The 16715-nt window shown below is 35.2% G+C and overlaps 1 long non-coding RNA gene across 1 annotated transcript; it reads left to right on the plus strand.

Moving 5' to 3' along the window:
* Positions 1 to 10692: 10692 nt before the first annotated feature.
* Positions 10693 to 14280, plus strand: LOC132740441 (uncharacterized). The gene is made up of 4 exons (XR_009627160.1): positions 10693 to 10802; positions 11602 to 11728; positions 12677 to 12774; positions 13487 to 14280. It is a non-coding gene; the product is annotated as an uncharacterized LOC132740441 (long non-coding RNA).
* Positions 14281 to 16715: the final 2435 nt, after the last annotated feature.

A 16715-nucleotide genomic window follows, 5' to 3' on the forward strand; every position in this document is an offset into this window, starting at 1 on the left:
GACATGTCAAAAAAATTCGAGTAGCGATCGAGTATATAAGACGTCGAGAAGCGATCGTATAGTGATCAAGTAGAAGATCTAGTTGATCGAGAATAAATCGTGTAACGATCTAGTTAGGTCGGGTATACATCGTGTATACATCTTTTACCCGATCTGTACACGATTATCACGACTTCTACTCGAGCATTATCCGATCTGGTCGGGTGGAAATCTTGCAACGATCGAGCAGAGGTCCAGTTAGTCTAGTTGAGATCGTGCATGACTCGCGTATAGGTCTGGGTGATCGAGAAGAAGTCGGGATGTTGGTCGGGTTGTCGTCGAGAAGAAGTCGTAAACATGGACGACTTAAGGTCGTGTAGGAGTCGTAAATTTGCATTTAATCCAGCTTGGTCGGGCTTCATCGGGGAATTAATGTGATCGGGACAATCGAGTTGATCTGATCGGCGGTGAGAACATAGCTTTACTCGAAAGCAACGAAAACAAAAGCTTTATCAATGGAGGAATACCCCCAGGTGCTACCTTCTGTTCTCAAGTCATCCTAATATATATAAATTAGACTCTTTAATGGATAGCTCTGACCATTCAACTTTATTAAAACTTGCATTATTCTGCAAAATTATTATTTAAAAATTCAAATAACTCATTCTCCTGTATGGCATGATTTTCTTTACCTCTGTATGATCGTATTAACACAGACATAATTTAGATAGCATTTATGTAAAAAAATTCATGTGCAAAGAGTGAAGTTAAGTCGTGCTATATGTGTAATTATTATTATTATATATAATATATAATACAATATAATATATATATAATATATATATCTTGTGTTAATCACTTTTGAATAACTGTTCACTATATTGTTAACCTTTCATAAACTTATGCATATTATTCACCTTGATTTTGAATATTATCTTGAATATTTTGTTTCCTGATGAAAAGAACCCATCGTCTGTGTAAAATTTACAGTGTGTTATTGTCCAGTTGGGGTTTAATTCGATAGATTTTCAATACAACTCCTCGTAAACAGTTTGAAAAAAAACATATGCATTGTATCTGTTTTTTCGACTCATTTCCGCTTAATTAGCGGTGTGAGGTTTTTTTCCGATCAGAGTCACCTACACCAGTTATATATTTATTTAGACTTACTGTCCTTTTTGTCGGAGCGCCACGTATTCTGTGACCATTTCTTTTCTCTACTTTCTATTCCCCCCCCCACCCCCGATTTATAGAATGACCCGGAACTTTTACCTACTAAAATAGTAACAATGTTTACTCCAGATTTATCGGCTGCAGTCGATACATATATCCTACCTTATCGGTTTCAGACTGGATTGTTTACACCCCCACGTCGATACATATTTTTCAAATTGTTGTGTGAAAATATGATTATAAATAATTTATTAATAATGAGACATGGGGATGATAATGATACTCGTCGTCAATATCAAAAGTGTGACAGCACGGACCAGATACTTATTGAAGACTCAGTCGCTTTTGCATTTATTGTTTGACATCTGATACAGCTGTTCTTTTAGTCACATCACGGTTATGGGCTATGGTTTCAGTTCACCTGCGAGTGAAGATCTTCTGTGAGCTCTCCGTGAACATATTCCCCTGTCAAACATATTATGAAAGAAGCAAACGACCTAGCAGATCAAGACAGCTGGTTGCTCCTTCATTAGAAATACAATATACATTTCACAACTGTCGAGTAACGGGATGAGCATTGTACTTGGATTCATAACCGCATTTTATTAGTCGAATTGTTGCTATTGACTTCAAATAAAATTGCAATGTATAGAAAATGGGTGGTCGGCCACTTTATCCAGGTGAGCTAAATGGCCGACGAATTGTTGTCCAAGTGCTGGTTGGTATTGGTTACGCGGTATAACTTTATCTTGCCAAATCACCAATTGTATTAATGCATTCAAAATTGTTTGATTTATAGCCTTTCAGTGAGGTGTTCAATTAATGTAGCAACTTTTATTAGCACGTTCATCAAACAATGTCTAAATGCATACACTAGTTTGATATTAAGTTACCCCTTTACAAGGATAAGCAAACACAAGAAAGATATTATTCCAATTTTAAAATATGTAATCTATTTTATTTTTTGTATAAGAAATACTTACTTCAACCCGGAAGCAAAAACAAAAAAAAACTTATTGTTAGTGACAGCGACTCGTGGAATCAGTGATGGATTCCTGGATTTTTTTTAGATTTTTTTAATCAGCAACGAATTATGTGCGTATTGATTTTCCTTTTTTAAACGTTGTCATTTTCAGAATCTAGCATAGGATTATCGTATGTTAGGAGATATCCAGCTAATTTTCTGTCTGTCCTTGTTTCTACAAAGATGCATGGATTAAAAACGAAATACTTTCCTTTCTGTAACCCAGTGGCGGTGTTGTGGTATGAGAACACAAAAACTTCAAACCCTCAAATAATGGTAAATGGTTTCTCGTCCCTGTTACTTAGTTTGAAACAAATATCCTTATTAATTATTGGGGAAAGTAGATACATTTTAGTTTGTTGTTGAATGAAGTTGTTGAATACCTACATAATATTCCTTTTATTATTTTTATGCCACCGCAGCATCTACTATGCGGTGGCATATAGCGATTCACCTGTGTGTATGTATGTATGTTTGTGTGTTATATAGATTATAAATCTTCTTGTGAAAAACCACTAGTCCAATTTCAACCCAACTTTGCAGGATTGATCCTTGGGTGAAGGGCTTCCAAAGAATTTCATTCCATGCAGAAATCTGGTTGCCATGTCCAAAGGGAATTATAAGAATAAATTTAAAAAAATCTTCTTGTAAAGACCCAAAAGGCCTAGAGCTTAGATATTTTGCATAAGGCATTGTCTGGTAGACCTCTACCAAGATTGTTCAAATTATAGCCCTGGGGTCAAAATCGGCCTCGCCCAGGGGGTCATTGATTTTCAATATGTACATATAGTAAAAACTTAAAATACCTTCTTGTAAAGACCCAAAAGGCCTAGAGCTTAGATATTTTGCATAAGGCATTGTCTGGTAGACCCTTACCAAGATTGTTCAAATTATAGCCCTTGGTCAAAATCGGCCCCGCCCCGGGGGTCATTGCTTTTCACTATATGTATATAGTAAAAACTTTAAAAAAATTCTTCTAGCAATTGACAAATGCTAGAGGTTAGATATTTTGCATGAAACATTGTGTAGTGAACCTCTAGCAATATTGTTCAAATTATAGCCCTGGGGTCAAAATTGCCCTTGCCCCTGGGGTCATGGCTTTTAAATAAACACATATAATAAAAAATCAAAAAATCTTATTGTCTGAAGGTACCAGGCTTAGAGCTTAAATATTTGTGTCAAAATTGGCCCCGCCACAGGGGCCATAGGTTTTCCTTATATGTATATAGTAAAAACTTAAAAAATCATCTTCTCTAAATTTACAAAGGCTACAGTTAAGATATTTCGCATGAAAGATTGTGTAGTGAACCTCTAGCAAGATTGTACAAATTATAGCCCTGGGGTCAAAATTGGCCCCCTCCCCAGGGGTCATTGCTTTACACTATATGTACATATAGTAAAAACTTAAAATACCTTCTTGTAAAGACCCAAAAGGCCTAGAGCTTAGATATTTTGCATAAGGCATTGTCTGGTAGACCTCTACCCAGATTGTTCAAATCTTAGCCCTGGGGTCAAAATCGGCCCCGCCCCGGGGGTCATTGCTTTTCCTTATATGTATATAGTAAAAACTTAAAAAAATTCTTCTAGCAATTGACAAATGCTAGAGGTTAGATATTTTGCATGAAACATTGTGTAGTGAACATCTAGCAAGATTGTACAAATTATAGCCCTGGAGTCAAAATTGGCCCCACCCCCAGGGGTCATTGATTTTCACTATGTACATATAGTAAAAACTTAAAAAATCTTCTTCTATGATCTCTGAAGGTACAAGGCTTAGAGCTTTGATATTTGATATATAATATCATCTATTGGTCCTCTACTAAAGTTGTTTTAATTATGCCCCTAGTGTTAAAATTGTCCTGCCCCAGAGGCGATAGTTTTCCTTATATGTATAAAGTAAAAACTTGAAAAATCTTCCTCTCTGAATTGACAAAGGCTAGAGGGAAATATATGGCATGAGACTTTGCAAAGTGAACCTCTACCAAGATTGTTCAAATTATAGTACTGGGGTCAAAATTGGTTCCGCCCTTAGATTTTGATGATGTGACCTACTTTCTTGTCCTTTGATGTACAGCTATGAAATTTGAACCATGTGCACAGATTAAGATATAACGTGAACTTTGGTATCAGCTGACCTAGACTTTGAGTGTCTTACTGTGTTGTCCTGTGATGTAGTCATGAAATTTAGGCTGTGTGAAATATGGCCTTCAACACCAAATTCACTAGACTCAAGTGCATTGATATATTCCTACTCTGATCTTTTATTGAGTTAACCACTAATCTGATTATAAGAATTAGATAGGTCAGGGATCTATGCATTATGACAATCTTCAATTGTATAGAAACAAAAAAAAATATATATTCCTACACTACTATTTAGTGTTGTATTAATGCGGTGGCATAGCATTTTTCTCAAATGCAATCTTGTTATTGATTTTGTATCGTTTTTATGTGCTTTTTTGCATTGTCTTTCATACAATTGTTTGTCCTAACGAACATATCGAATCAACTTAACAACAATTAACATCTTAATTAACCTATAACATTTGGGATTTTGATTGAAACATTTAAACAAAGAACAAAATAATGGTTTTAAAGAGCGACAATGACAAACTGGTCGTGTACATTCATTAAATATGTTTTTTTTTTATTCTTACATGAATAGAATTAAAAAGAAGGACCAATGCATGAATAAATTAGATATTTTTCTAACATAAATCCATTGTCCGACCTTAAGTTTTTACAAACTAGAGACAACAATCTAACATTATTGTATAGTTTCAATGTTATTCGTTTAAATTTACGCTAATCTGATTCCAGTTCCTAACCAGGAAGTGGGTCATTTGAATTCCGATCCAAATGTTTTTTTTTTTTGTTTTTTTTTAAATTACACTATTGATACGGACGATTGATGTAAATCAATCGTAAAATGATACGCATTAAAGCTGCATGCTTCTAGATGAGTTAAAATCATAGATTGAGAAAAATTTACAAAGATATTTGGAAAAGTAAAACGAAATAATTTACATATGTGCGTATAATGACTGATTTTCAGTACATTCATTTATGATTATATTTCTACAGTGTTACTAACGCAGTAAGGGCTATTTCTGCATATTTTGACCTCTTTTTGTTAATCTAAGATGGTTGTAAGTGCCATTGATAAATTTCTTACTTTTGGTCACTTCACAATTTTATACTTTTAAATACATTTTCAATTTTTTTTAGGAAAATTAGCATCAATGTGGAGGCGTGTTGCTTTAATAGCATTTAATATATACATCGAATATATCTGATATACAAAATATTACGATTATATAATTATAACTTCTTCTATTATTTAAATCTGTAATCGATAGCCTTACTGTCACAGGGACGTACCGACCCTTATGAATAAGGATACAAACATTGTCTTAACAGCACTCCGGTATGAATAAATATGCTTTACAATAAAAAAAAATTAAAAAAAAAACATATATTTTCTGAACATTTTTTTATCGATATTTGTAAAACATATTCTTTGGCAAAGAAAGGGAAACAGTGTTATGAAATGTGAAGACAGTTACAATACAATGGTATAACATATTTGGCAAAAGGATTGACCCACACAGCGTGGGTCTTGCCTTTACTGTACATTATTCTTGTTCTTGTATACTGATAAATTACTTAGTTGTTGCTTTAAATATCAAATCAATTTTAAATTGTGAAAATGTATCGCTGAAAAAAATGATATGCGAGTGAGAATCGTTTGTGTTATAGAAGTCGAACATTTATTTCAAGTGGAAAAACGGCAAAACTGAAAATGTTGCAGGCTCGGCTTGATTGAGCCTTGTAACACCGCACTCTGGGGTCAAACGCACTTTGGGGTCCGACCCCAAAATGCGTTGGACCCAAAAGTGCGATGTTACAGAGCCTGTTAAAGAACAGTTTTGGTATCCACGCCAAATATTATCAGTAAAAGCCGTTCATTCAACACTTAAACAGGAAAATGGTGAAATTTTGAACATGAAAACATCAGCGATTGTGTTCATACGGCGGTAATCATGGTCTAATGTTGAAACGCCCTTGACATTCCATGAAAAACGTCGCATTGTAATGTGTGTTCTCGTGTGCTCTTTAAGGGAAAACAAGGGGCGGAACTAGATAAAGTGGAATTTTGAAAAGGGATCGCAGGTTATATAGACAAAACATTTGTATATCACTCGGATGATACGGGCTGTTGACGATGAAATGTCCGACTGATAAACATAAGTAATAGTTGTTTGTAAAGATGTTCGTGAAGTTTGCAGCCTAGCAGCCTGGCAGCCTAGCAGCCTAAAGAAAACTAAGGATAGTACAAACATGAAAACCGTCGGAAATGAATCGGTAGCACATACTTAGACCATTCCACGTCTTATTTCAGTATTGCGATCTTTATTTTTTAAAATATTGAACACGGTGTTAAAGCTATATAACTGTTAACTATGATTATCCAATGAAAAGCGACGTTACAAACGTGCAGTATTATAAAGTTTGTTTCTTGTCTATCAGACAGGATTATATCTACCGTATACACCGATGCTGGAAAAACCTGTCTAACACCCCCATGTAAGACAAGTTACGCGCTTTAAATGACGTCATTTCCGCGCGCCATTTATGACAGACAGACAGACAGAAAACAGAAACAAAATGAATTTCGTTCTCAGGAAGACGTCATTTTACCATTATGAATGAAGTTGTAATTTCATACGCTACTATAAGAAAAAAGTGCGTTATGAGAATATCAATTTTCGTGATTTCTATTCTGAAAGTAATTGATATGTAATATGCAAGAAAAGAATCAAACACCGGCTGTCGGTACAGCCGGGAATATCTTGCTCTCGGCTAACTGTTTAGCGGCAACTCGGCAGAGCCTCGTTACCGCAGTAAACCTCGAGCTAGTCATTCCGGTCGGTACCGGCAGCCAGTGTAAGATTCTTATAATATATGATCATATTGTTATAACACTAAAAGAAAGCGTTTCTCTGATGTCGACGTAAGAAAAGGGTTGTTCTAAATTGAAAAATGCGTTATGTCAAGTTAAACCCTCACAATAGACTTTAATGGCATCAGGACTGTGTTGCAATAGAATCCATCGCTGTCTGCGTTGTAATCAATTTTTGTCAATTCTGTTATAAAAAGGCAATAACAATTTCAAAAATTCCAAATTGTGGTTGTTTTGTGCAAATATTATTCATATGATGTAATGCTGGTGTATTAAGGGGTCGTTTTGCACACATTTTAACCTAAAATAGGCAAAAGTGGCATCCCAATGTTAAACTGTACATAAGTGTTAGCACAAATTTAAATTTAATGGCAATGAATCGCACCGTGTGCGTGTAATAAGTTGGAAACGCACATATATGGGTTCCAGACTCACTAGGTGTTTCCGGTAAAACATTAATTAAAACATAAAGTAAGATTCAGTCATAAACTTACCGACAGCAGGAAACGGTCATAAACCGCTTCCGCGACGAAATCTCCATCGCCGCTGCGATGAACCCACCGCTTCTGCGAAAGCTATGGCCAGAATGATAATTATTGCATTAATATTCCTTAGTTAGAGTTGCACAGTCCCGTAGCTACTGTCGAACATCGTTTACAATGTCCGCAGTCAATCACCTGCCACTTTTCAACGTCACTCTCTGCGATTGACGTCACCAACGTCCTTGAAAATGTCTTCTTTCTGTTGCTCCCTTATTTTTCTTTTTTTCAATTTCTCATTCACCCTTTCTTAATCATTTGTGTCAATCAAAAACTATGCTGTGGTTTCTTTAACCTTTTCCCTTTTTCCTTTATACCTTTCTATGTTTTCGACAGTTACTCGTCTTACTATTGACACAATTTTTATTACCTATTCTTCATAACTTATCACTTATTATTTACAGATTATTACTTATATTGAGTATTGAACCGCGCCATGTTTGTCAGGGAAAATCTCTGTTTACATCAAGACAATTACCGGAAACCGTAAGAACATCATTTATTTAAAGTCATATATTACGGAAGCCCAGGAAGGAAAATAATAATTATCAATTATAATATACGAGGGGTGTTCGGGAAGTTGTAGTTTGATAAATAATAGGAATTGAAAAACAAGAAAAACACCATAAAAATATTTGATTCTTTTACAGCCAGCTGTAAAAATTACAATGAAATACATTAAACAATAAGTAAATTACAAATAAAACAAAACATACACCGAAGCATACCCGAAAACACGCTAACGTCACATCAGTGCTAAATATGTTAACGTCGAATTTCCCCGATCGTCATATCGACTCACTTCTGGACGTAATCTCCATTCACAGCGAATCATTTTCAATGCCTCTTGAGCCATTTGTCGTACGTGTCCTCGTACCAGATGTTGTCGAATGACAAAACTATTCTCTGGGTTTCAATTTGTAATTCCAACCCGGAATCAAAGCGTCGACCACGCAGCTGTGCTTTGATTTCCGGAAAAACTCGGAAATCCATCGGCACGAGGTCCGGGCTATAGGGTGGATGCTCGAGCGTCTCAAATCCAAGGAGGCTGATTTCCAACTGCGTTGACTGTGCACGGTGGCCGGGGGCGTTGTCCTGGTGAAGAATAATCTGGTCGAGGTCGATCCCGGGGCGCTTCTTCCTAGTAGCCTGGGCGAGATCCCGCTTTAGAGCCTGAAATCATAAAATGATTAAGTATTCTAAGAATAGCGTATTAAAATTATTCAATATATTTTTTCATTTATTTGATTAGTTTTATCTTATATTTAAAATAAAATAAATTATCATTTATGAGTGCTTATAAATACCTTTGAGTAATAATTGGCAGTCAGCCTGTCCTTACGGGATACGGTGCTGTAATAGCATTCCCCTGTCCATGAAAAACAAGCCTGTCCATGAAAAACACGAACATGTGTTTCCGCCGCTTTCCTGAAACGGCGCTTTCTTTGGAGGAGGACTTCCGGGAGTTTTCCAGACAGATGATTCCTGTTTCGAACTCGGGATCATAGTGGAACAACCAAGTTACGTCCGTAGTGATGATGCGATCTAAAGATAACAACCTCTCTCCTTCGACGTGTCGCACGAATTCTCGAGAACAGTGTAATCTGCGTTCCCGCTCGTCGTTCTTCCAAGGCTTCCGTAATATATGACCTTCTATAAATGATGTTCTCCTTCATCTTTTTCGCTAATTGTCATGATGTAAACAGAGTTTTTTCCTGCCAAACATGGCGCGTTCCAATTCTAAATATAGTAATAACCTGTAAATAATAAATAATAAGTTATAAATAATAGGTAATGAGTAATAATTTTTAGATAATAAATGTCTCTCCAGTACTCCAGGGCTTCCGTAACTTTCAGTCTTTTTTAACACTAACTTTTTTCTTCGAGAGCGGGAAATTTTATTGTAGTATTCTGAACATTTGTTTATACTGTATACATGCATCATTAATTTTTTTTTAGAATTAACGTGCGTAAAAATATTTGTCATTTTCTGACTTCCATTCAAACAAACCATGTTATTTCACAATCAAATTTCGTAAAAAAAAACAAAACAAAAAAATACTTCAAAGGGAGTTTATCTTATCAAATGACAATATTTTTTCATGGAAAAGAGTCATATCATATTTCGTTCTTTTTTCGCTGATCTTTTTTTTTTTAGATTTTTTTTTGTGGGGAGGGGGGGGGGCTTGAAGTGTCACGTATCAAGTGTCATATATTTGATAAAGCGATGATTGCGATCAAACTCTTTTATTTAAGGTTACTTCTTCATAATATGGAGGTTACTTAACACCAAAATATATTCATCAGTTCCATGAATTGACACTGTTTGACAAATGAGACAAAAAAAGAACCCACCTGACTGGCGGGCTAGTTTACCAATCAAATCAGGCATGGTGCTTGTCCAGACAAATAAATCATTTTTTACAGATTGCACAAAGTTTAGCTCACCTGTTCTATAAATGGACCTGTTGTGATTGCCGCCTCTAGGATTTAGGGCTAAATCAGCAGCCAATATCAACAAAATAATCATCGTTAAAAGGAAAGTATACTTTTCAATAACTGAATAATGGCCGAGCCTTTCTACTCTTGTGGCGATGACCTTCAAGATTTTTTTTCAGTCACAGGATGTCAAGTCTGGAGAATATGGCGGATGCCTAAGGACATCCACTTGTTTTGGCATTTTATTATTATTATTTTTATTATTATTATTATTATTATTATTATTATTATTATTATTATTATTATTTAATCAATTTCAGTAGCTACTTTGTGTGCGGGAGCGCTGTCATGCAAAAATAAAGTTCTTCAACTGTAACATTAACTGGAGCGTTTCTACCAGACTTATACATCTTTCATTGACATGTGCACATTTTTAAATTTATGCACCCACCTAGGGACAGTTGTTTAAGATACTTCATTGTTGCATTTATCAGGCTGTTTCTTACCCCACCCACCTTTTTTACAAAATAGGTGGGTTGAAAATAAACCAGGTGAGCGAATTCTGCAAAAAAGAGCTCTTGTTAAGGGTAAATAATTTTTTTACAATCTAACATTTTTTATTGCATCTTGGAAACCATGTCGCTTTTCACGCTTTTATTTTGTACGATCGTTTGCGGATTTTCAGGTAGAAAAATAAAATATATTTTATATTTGGATTTATCTTTTTCTAAAACTAAAAAAAATAGATCACTTTTTGTTAAACAAAACAATATATTTATGTAAGAAATTATGAAATGCTGAAATGAAATTTATTTATCTTTTAAACAGAAAATTGTGAATACTTTTTAAATTTTTCAATTTATTTATTTATTTATTTATTTATTTATTTATTTATTTATTTATTTATTTATTTATTTATTTATTTCACGATGCTATTTCCTTTAATTGAGTAATAAGAGAATATTAGTTTTATTCCAAACATTTTCTTTAAGACAAAAGCATTTCTAGGGCGTAATGAGCCTTTAAATAACTGAACAAATTATTTCATTCAGGAAATAAGATTCATATTGTGCAGCTTGTGTTAAATTGCGACATGCACATGAAAATGTTCAGATATAAATTTTTGGACTTGTGTATTTATTAAATCGTTACTAAGGACACATATAAAAAAAGGATATCGCAATAAGTTTGTCCAAAAAAGGGACAGACACATGTCCGCTTTATGTGAAATAAAAAAAAGAGAGACAAAAAAAAGAAAGAAATAAGAACGAGTTAAATAACATATATATATAATCTTTATTATGTAACGTTATTTCAGTATAATATAAAAATCAAATAGTCGTGTTGTTGTAGTTTTTGTTGGTGGTGGTTGTGTAATCTTTGTAAACATTAATCGTTCAAAAAATTTGTTTAACTAAAATATTGATGAGAAAATGTTCAAATGAAGATAAAATTGTAAATAAATGAGCGTTTTATATTTTAAGCCGTGACGGTTAACGGAGGTGATTACTGTACGATTGACGTCACGTCTGTAACAACACGGACGTCATATTGTGAGCATGGATGTTGTGGTGACGCCTATGATAATACCAGGGACTGTTGCGCCGATCCGTAAGTTAGATTTCATACCATTATAACTATATATAGATATATCATAAGTATACATGTATATATCTAAAGATAAAATGGATTTTTTTTCTGTTATATTCATTTAAGATAAGAAAAATTCTATTTTTGGTGTATAATCAAGGTGCCTACACCACTTGACATTTTTGGGATCTGCGTTGAGCAGAACCAATACAAAGACGCACGGTCATTGTTTCATTTTCTGCTATAACCCATGAAAAGAATATTTTTCTAAAGTGAAACTGTATGAATATCTGATTTTTCAAATAGGCGGGTTCACTTCCCGTAAAAATTACCGGATTTTTGTTTCTTTAATAACATCCTATGTATGTGTTACACACTAGAATGAAAGATTCTACACATTAAAACAAATGAAAATGATAAATACAAATGAGCCGCGTCACGACAAAACCAACATAGTGGGTTTGCGACCAGCATGGATCCAGACCAGCCTGCGCATCCGCGCAGTCTGATCAGGATCCATGCTGTTCGCTATCAGTTTCTCTATTTGTTATAGAGTTGGTAAGCGAACAGCATGGATCCTGATCAGACTGCGCGGAGGCGCAGGCTGGTCTGGATCCATGCTGGTCGCAAACCCATTACGTTGGTTTTGTCGTGACGCGGCTCAAATCTGGACGTGGATTTTTGCGCCACGCATTTCATAAAATGTCATGTGGTATAGGAACCAAGCGAAGTCATGAGTTTGATAGTGAGTATCAAAAGGAAAACACAAATATTGTATAATACTGAATGAAGATTTTTTTTAAATTTTAATCCTTTTAGAAAGAAATAGGTACGATATATGAAGTAATTATATAAAGTAATATTGTTTTGTGATACGCGATCACAGTAAGAATATGGTTTTAACTTTACGTTCGTTTTAACTGGTTTATGTTATAAACTATATAATATATACATTTTTTTACAAAATAGTGGTACCAGCACATATGTATACGTAGGAGGGAGTATCGGTGGATTTGCAAGCTTTGTAATCATCGTACTTTGTATATGTTATTGCTGTAAAAAATAAGGTAAGGAAATGATGTATGGTCTTAATGGCTTTTTTTGGGGGGGGGGGGGTTAAACTGACAAAGTACATGTACTTTGAATTTGAAAGAAATGATCACTTGGCAAATTTTTAGCTGCTCTCCTGACGGACGACCTCAAGTTCCGTCTGTGCATTTGTACTTGCACAAAAGAGCATCTGAATAGAACCATCGACGTTTTCTAAGCTACCTTCCTCATATTCAATGACGAAATTCGAACCTACTCGGGCACGGCCTCTCCGCCGGACCTTATACCAAAACACCGCCATCGGGTCACAGAAAGGGAAGTCTTCCATACATTTTTTCCATTCTAGAGCAAGCATGTTCGTAGAAACAATGACCGTAAGATAGCTGGATATCTTCCTAGCATACCAATATAGACCCCTATGCTGGATTCAGACTAACACCGCTAAGTGCCAAGTGATTCGAAATGAGCAACCTTTAAATCTTAGTCACAAATATGAGAGTTAAATGGACATATGACTTTGAGTGTTCTTTCACTTATATTACATAATTATATTATTTTTTAAGTGATTTGGTACTGGCGAGAGACGACTGATCCGAAGTCAGTCAGCCATGAAGGCCGTCCCTATATTCTTAACAGAATTACACAAGCGTTTCAGAAATGTAATTTTGTTCATTTAATATTTGTTATGAACTTGTATAATATGTTAAATAAAACATTGTTTGTCTTCAGGGAAAGAAAAAAAGAAACAACATTACTGTATGCTACGAAGTAAAAAAAAGACAACAACACCGTGTTTACAACAATGTTAACAAGAATCTCCTGTGATATACAAACGTATTGTGATAAAAGACAGATTTTGTTATTGTGTTTGTTTGAACAGTATCATGTAATTAACGATTATATAAACATTCTGTAACTTTATTTTTTTTAAAAATATTCTCAATTGTTTGAATGTCGATGTCGATTTTTATAAATGATCCATGTTAAAAAAAAAAGCTCTGAAAAAAAGTTTCATAGAAAAAAAATTCCAAAAGAGAAAAAGTGCACGTTTTTACTTTATTGCTAACTTTCTGAAGAAAGTATAACGTTGTTCTGACTAGCGTGGCTCGTGAGTAATGGTTTTGTGAGACCGACCCCGATCCTGCCCAATCTTCTCTTCAAAACCCCAAACTTTGAATAGCCGATAAACACCGCTGAGATCGATAATATATTAGTTATTAAGATTTTTGAAAGGTTATTTATTTATAACACAAACCACTTAAATTTTACAAATTATAATTCAACGGAATATTGGCCTATATATCACACATACTAGAATAGTCCGTATTTCTTGTACAAGATCAACATGATATAGGTAGCACATAGAAAATGAGGAAAATGCATCACTATCATTCCGAAATAAACCGTTCATCCGGACTTTTGGTCCGATTTTAACAGGGTCAGTAATTGGGGTGTATTTATATTTTGTTAATTGTCAGAGTTGTTTCCCTTGGACCTTAATTAAATAGTTGTTTCCCGTAAAATCAATTTGTTATTTATTTGTTTTATTTTATTTTATTTTTTATTCATTTATTTTTTATTTATTTATATTTATGTCCCCGAAGGGAGGCATATTAAAATCGAACCGTCCGTCTGTCTGTCCGTCCGTCTCGCTTTATACATATAGACAGTGGCGGTCGTGTCCGCTCTGAAACTTCAGTATGCATGAAAGGATTTTAATTTTTCTTTCATATATGAAATAACCATAGATGAATGGTGTGTCCTGAATAAGACTCGGGTTCCTACGACTAAGGTCAAGGTCACTGTGGGGGTTCAAACTTTGTCATTTTTTATGTTATATAAATGTAGAAGGTGGTCGTCGTGTCCGCTCTTAAACTTCAGTATGCATGGAAGGATTGAAATTTTTCTTTCACATATGAAATAACCATAGGTGTATGGTGTGTCGTGAACAAGACCTGGGTTTCTACCACTAAGGTCAAGATCACTGTGGAGGTTCCTAATTTTTGACATGGCTTATTTCCAACATCTGTGACCATCCACAACATTTTTAATGTTTTTTTTTTATTAATTTGGACATTTTCTTGCCTATTTTCAAACTAAATTTGTACACACATTGTTAGATTTTTTTTTAATTCAACTTGTCAAAAAATATCATTTTTCACTAAGTTGAAATAATTCACGAAGATGCTTTATGAATTCGGCCTCAGGTTCTTGTTCACAGTGTCAGCTTAAAACTGAATTGAAGGAACAGCTACCAAAATCAGCTGATTCTGAGGAAAAAAATGTCAAAAATGTCAATCTGTGAGAGTGCAGCTTTCAGACGAATTATTTCATAATATTAATTGATGAGTACATGAAAACAAAATGTACAAAAATGGTCCCAAGAAATGGTTATAAAATGAATATTGCATGTTGGGCTGAAGATTACGGTGGCACAAAGGTGATATGTGTGTTTTTATTTATCTCGTGGCCACGAGATACTATGTCGTGGCCAGGAGTTACTAAGTCGTGGCCACGAGATACTATGTCGTGGTCACGAGGTACTAAGTCCTGGCCACGAGATAGCTTAGTCGTTGCCACGAGTTACTATGTCGTGGCCAAGAGGTAATAAGTCGTGGCAACGAGAAGGTGATATGTGTGTTTTTATTTATCTCGTGCGCACGAGATACTATGTCGTGGCCACGAGTTACTAAGTCTTGGCCACGAGATAGCTTAATCGTGGCCACGAGATACTATGTCGTGGCCAGAAGTTACTAAGTCGTGGCCACGAGATACTATGTCGTGGTCACGAGGTACTAAGTCCTGGCCACGAGATAGCTTAGTCGTTGCCACGAGTTACTATGTCGTGGCCAAGAGGTAATAAGTCGTGGCAACGAGATACTATGTCGTGGCCACGAGGTAATAAGTCGTGGCCACGAGATAGCTAAGTCGAGGTCACGAGTTACGAAATCATGGACACGAGTTACAAATCGCGGCCACGTGTTACTAAGTCGTGGCCACGAGATAGCTAAGTCTCGACCACGAGATACTATGTTGTGGCAACGAGTTACTAAGTCGTGGCCACGAGATAGCTAAGTCGTGGCCACGAGATACTATGTCGTGGCCACATGATAAATAATCAATCAGATTACACCATTTATATGATTTTCCCTAATTAACTAGACATGTGCTATAGTACAAGGATGCCCCTACTTCACCAGCCTCCAAAAGTGCCATTTGTACAACTTATTGACTGGTCAATAATTTTACAATTAGCGTCACGTTGACCCTGATTTTTGACCCAATGACCTCGAAATTATTGGTTGTCATCTACTGATCTTTCTGGGTTATATAAACCATGGCTAATCCCTACTAAATTATTCATCAGACGAGGATTTTACCTTATAGGCTATCTTATGTCCATGCACAATGTCCCTTCCAAATAAAATAAACCAGGACTTATTACTTCTCATGTTATCGTATAAACAAGGTTAACAGGTAGTGGTTCGTACAAACTGATCAATTTGATCACAAACTTGTCCCAACAAAGAGCTATAGTCAAAACTAATGCCTGATGGGCCTTGGAAGGTGGCTTTCTAATATGATCCTAAAGACAAGTTCAAACTGAATATCTTCAGTATTTTCAAAGATTAATGTTGCATGTAAAAGTAAGTTGTTAAGTTAAAAAAATCATAATATACACATCGTACAATCAAACGGGCAGACAGCAGTGCCAACGTCGACAGCTGTACTAGTATATACATGTCGGCATCACGAAAAACAATTGACGGACGGTAAGTATTCATCTATTTCTAGCATATCCGTTAATCACTGTTATGGATTCATAGTCAACATCAATAGAAGCATGCTAACATATTTTTGACCCTATTCAAACTTTATTTCACTTGAATTTTGTCTGAAAATAACCATACTATCCGATGAGTTGTGGCATTTTTATTTTAAGTCACAAAAACTTATA

This window comes from Ruditapes philippinarum, unplaced genomic scaffold (genome assembly GCF_026571515.1).
Source record: "Ruditapes philippinarum isolate M1 unplaced genomic scaffold, ASM2657151v2 ctg5258_1_1_1_1, whole genome shotgun sequence".
NCBI lineage: Eukaryota > Metazoa > Mollusca > Bivalvia > Venerida > Veneridae > Ruditapes > Ruditapes philippinarum.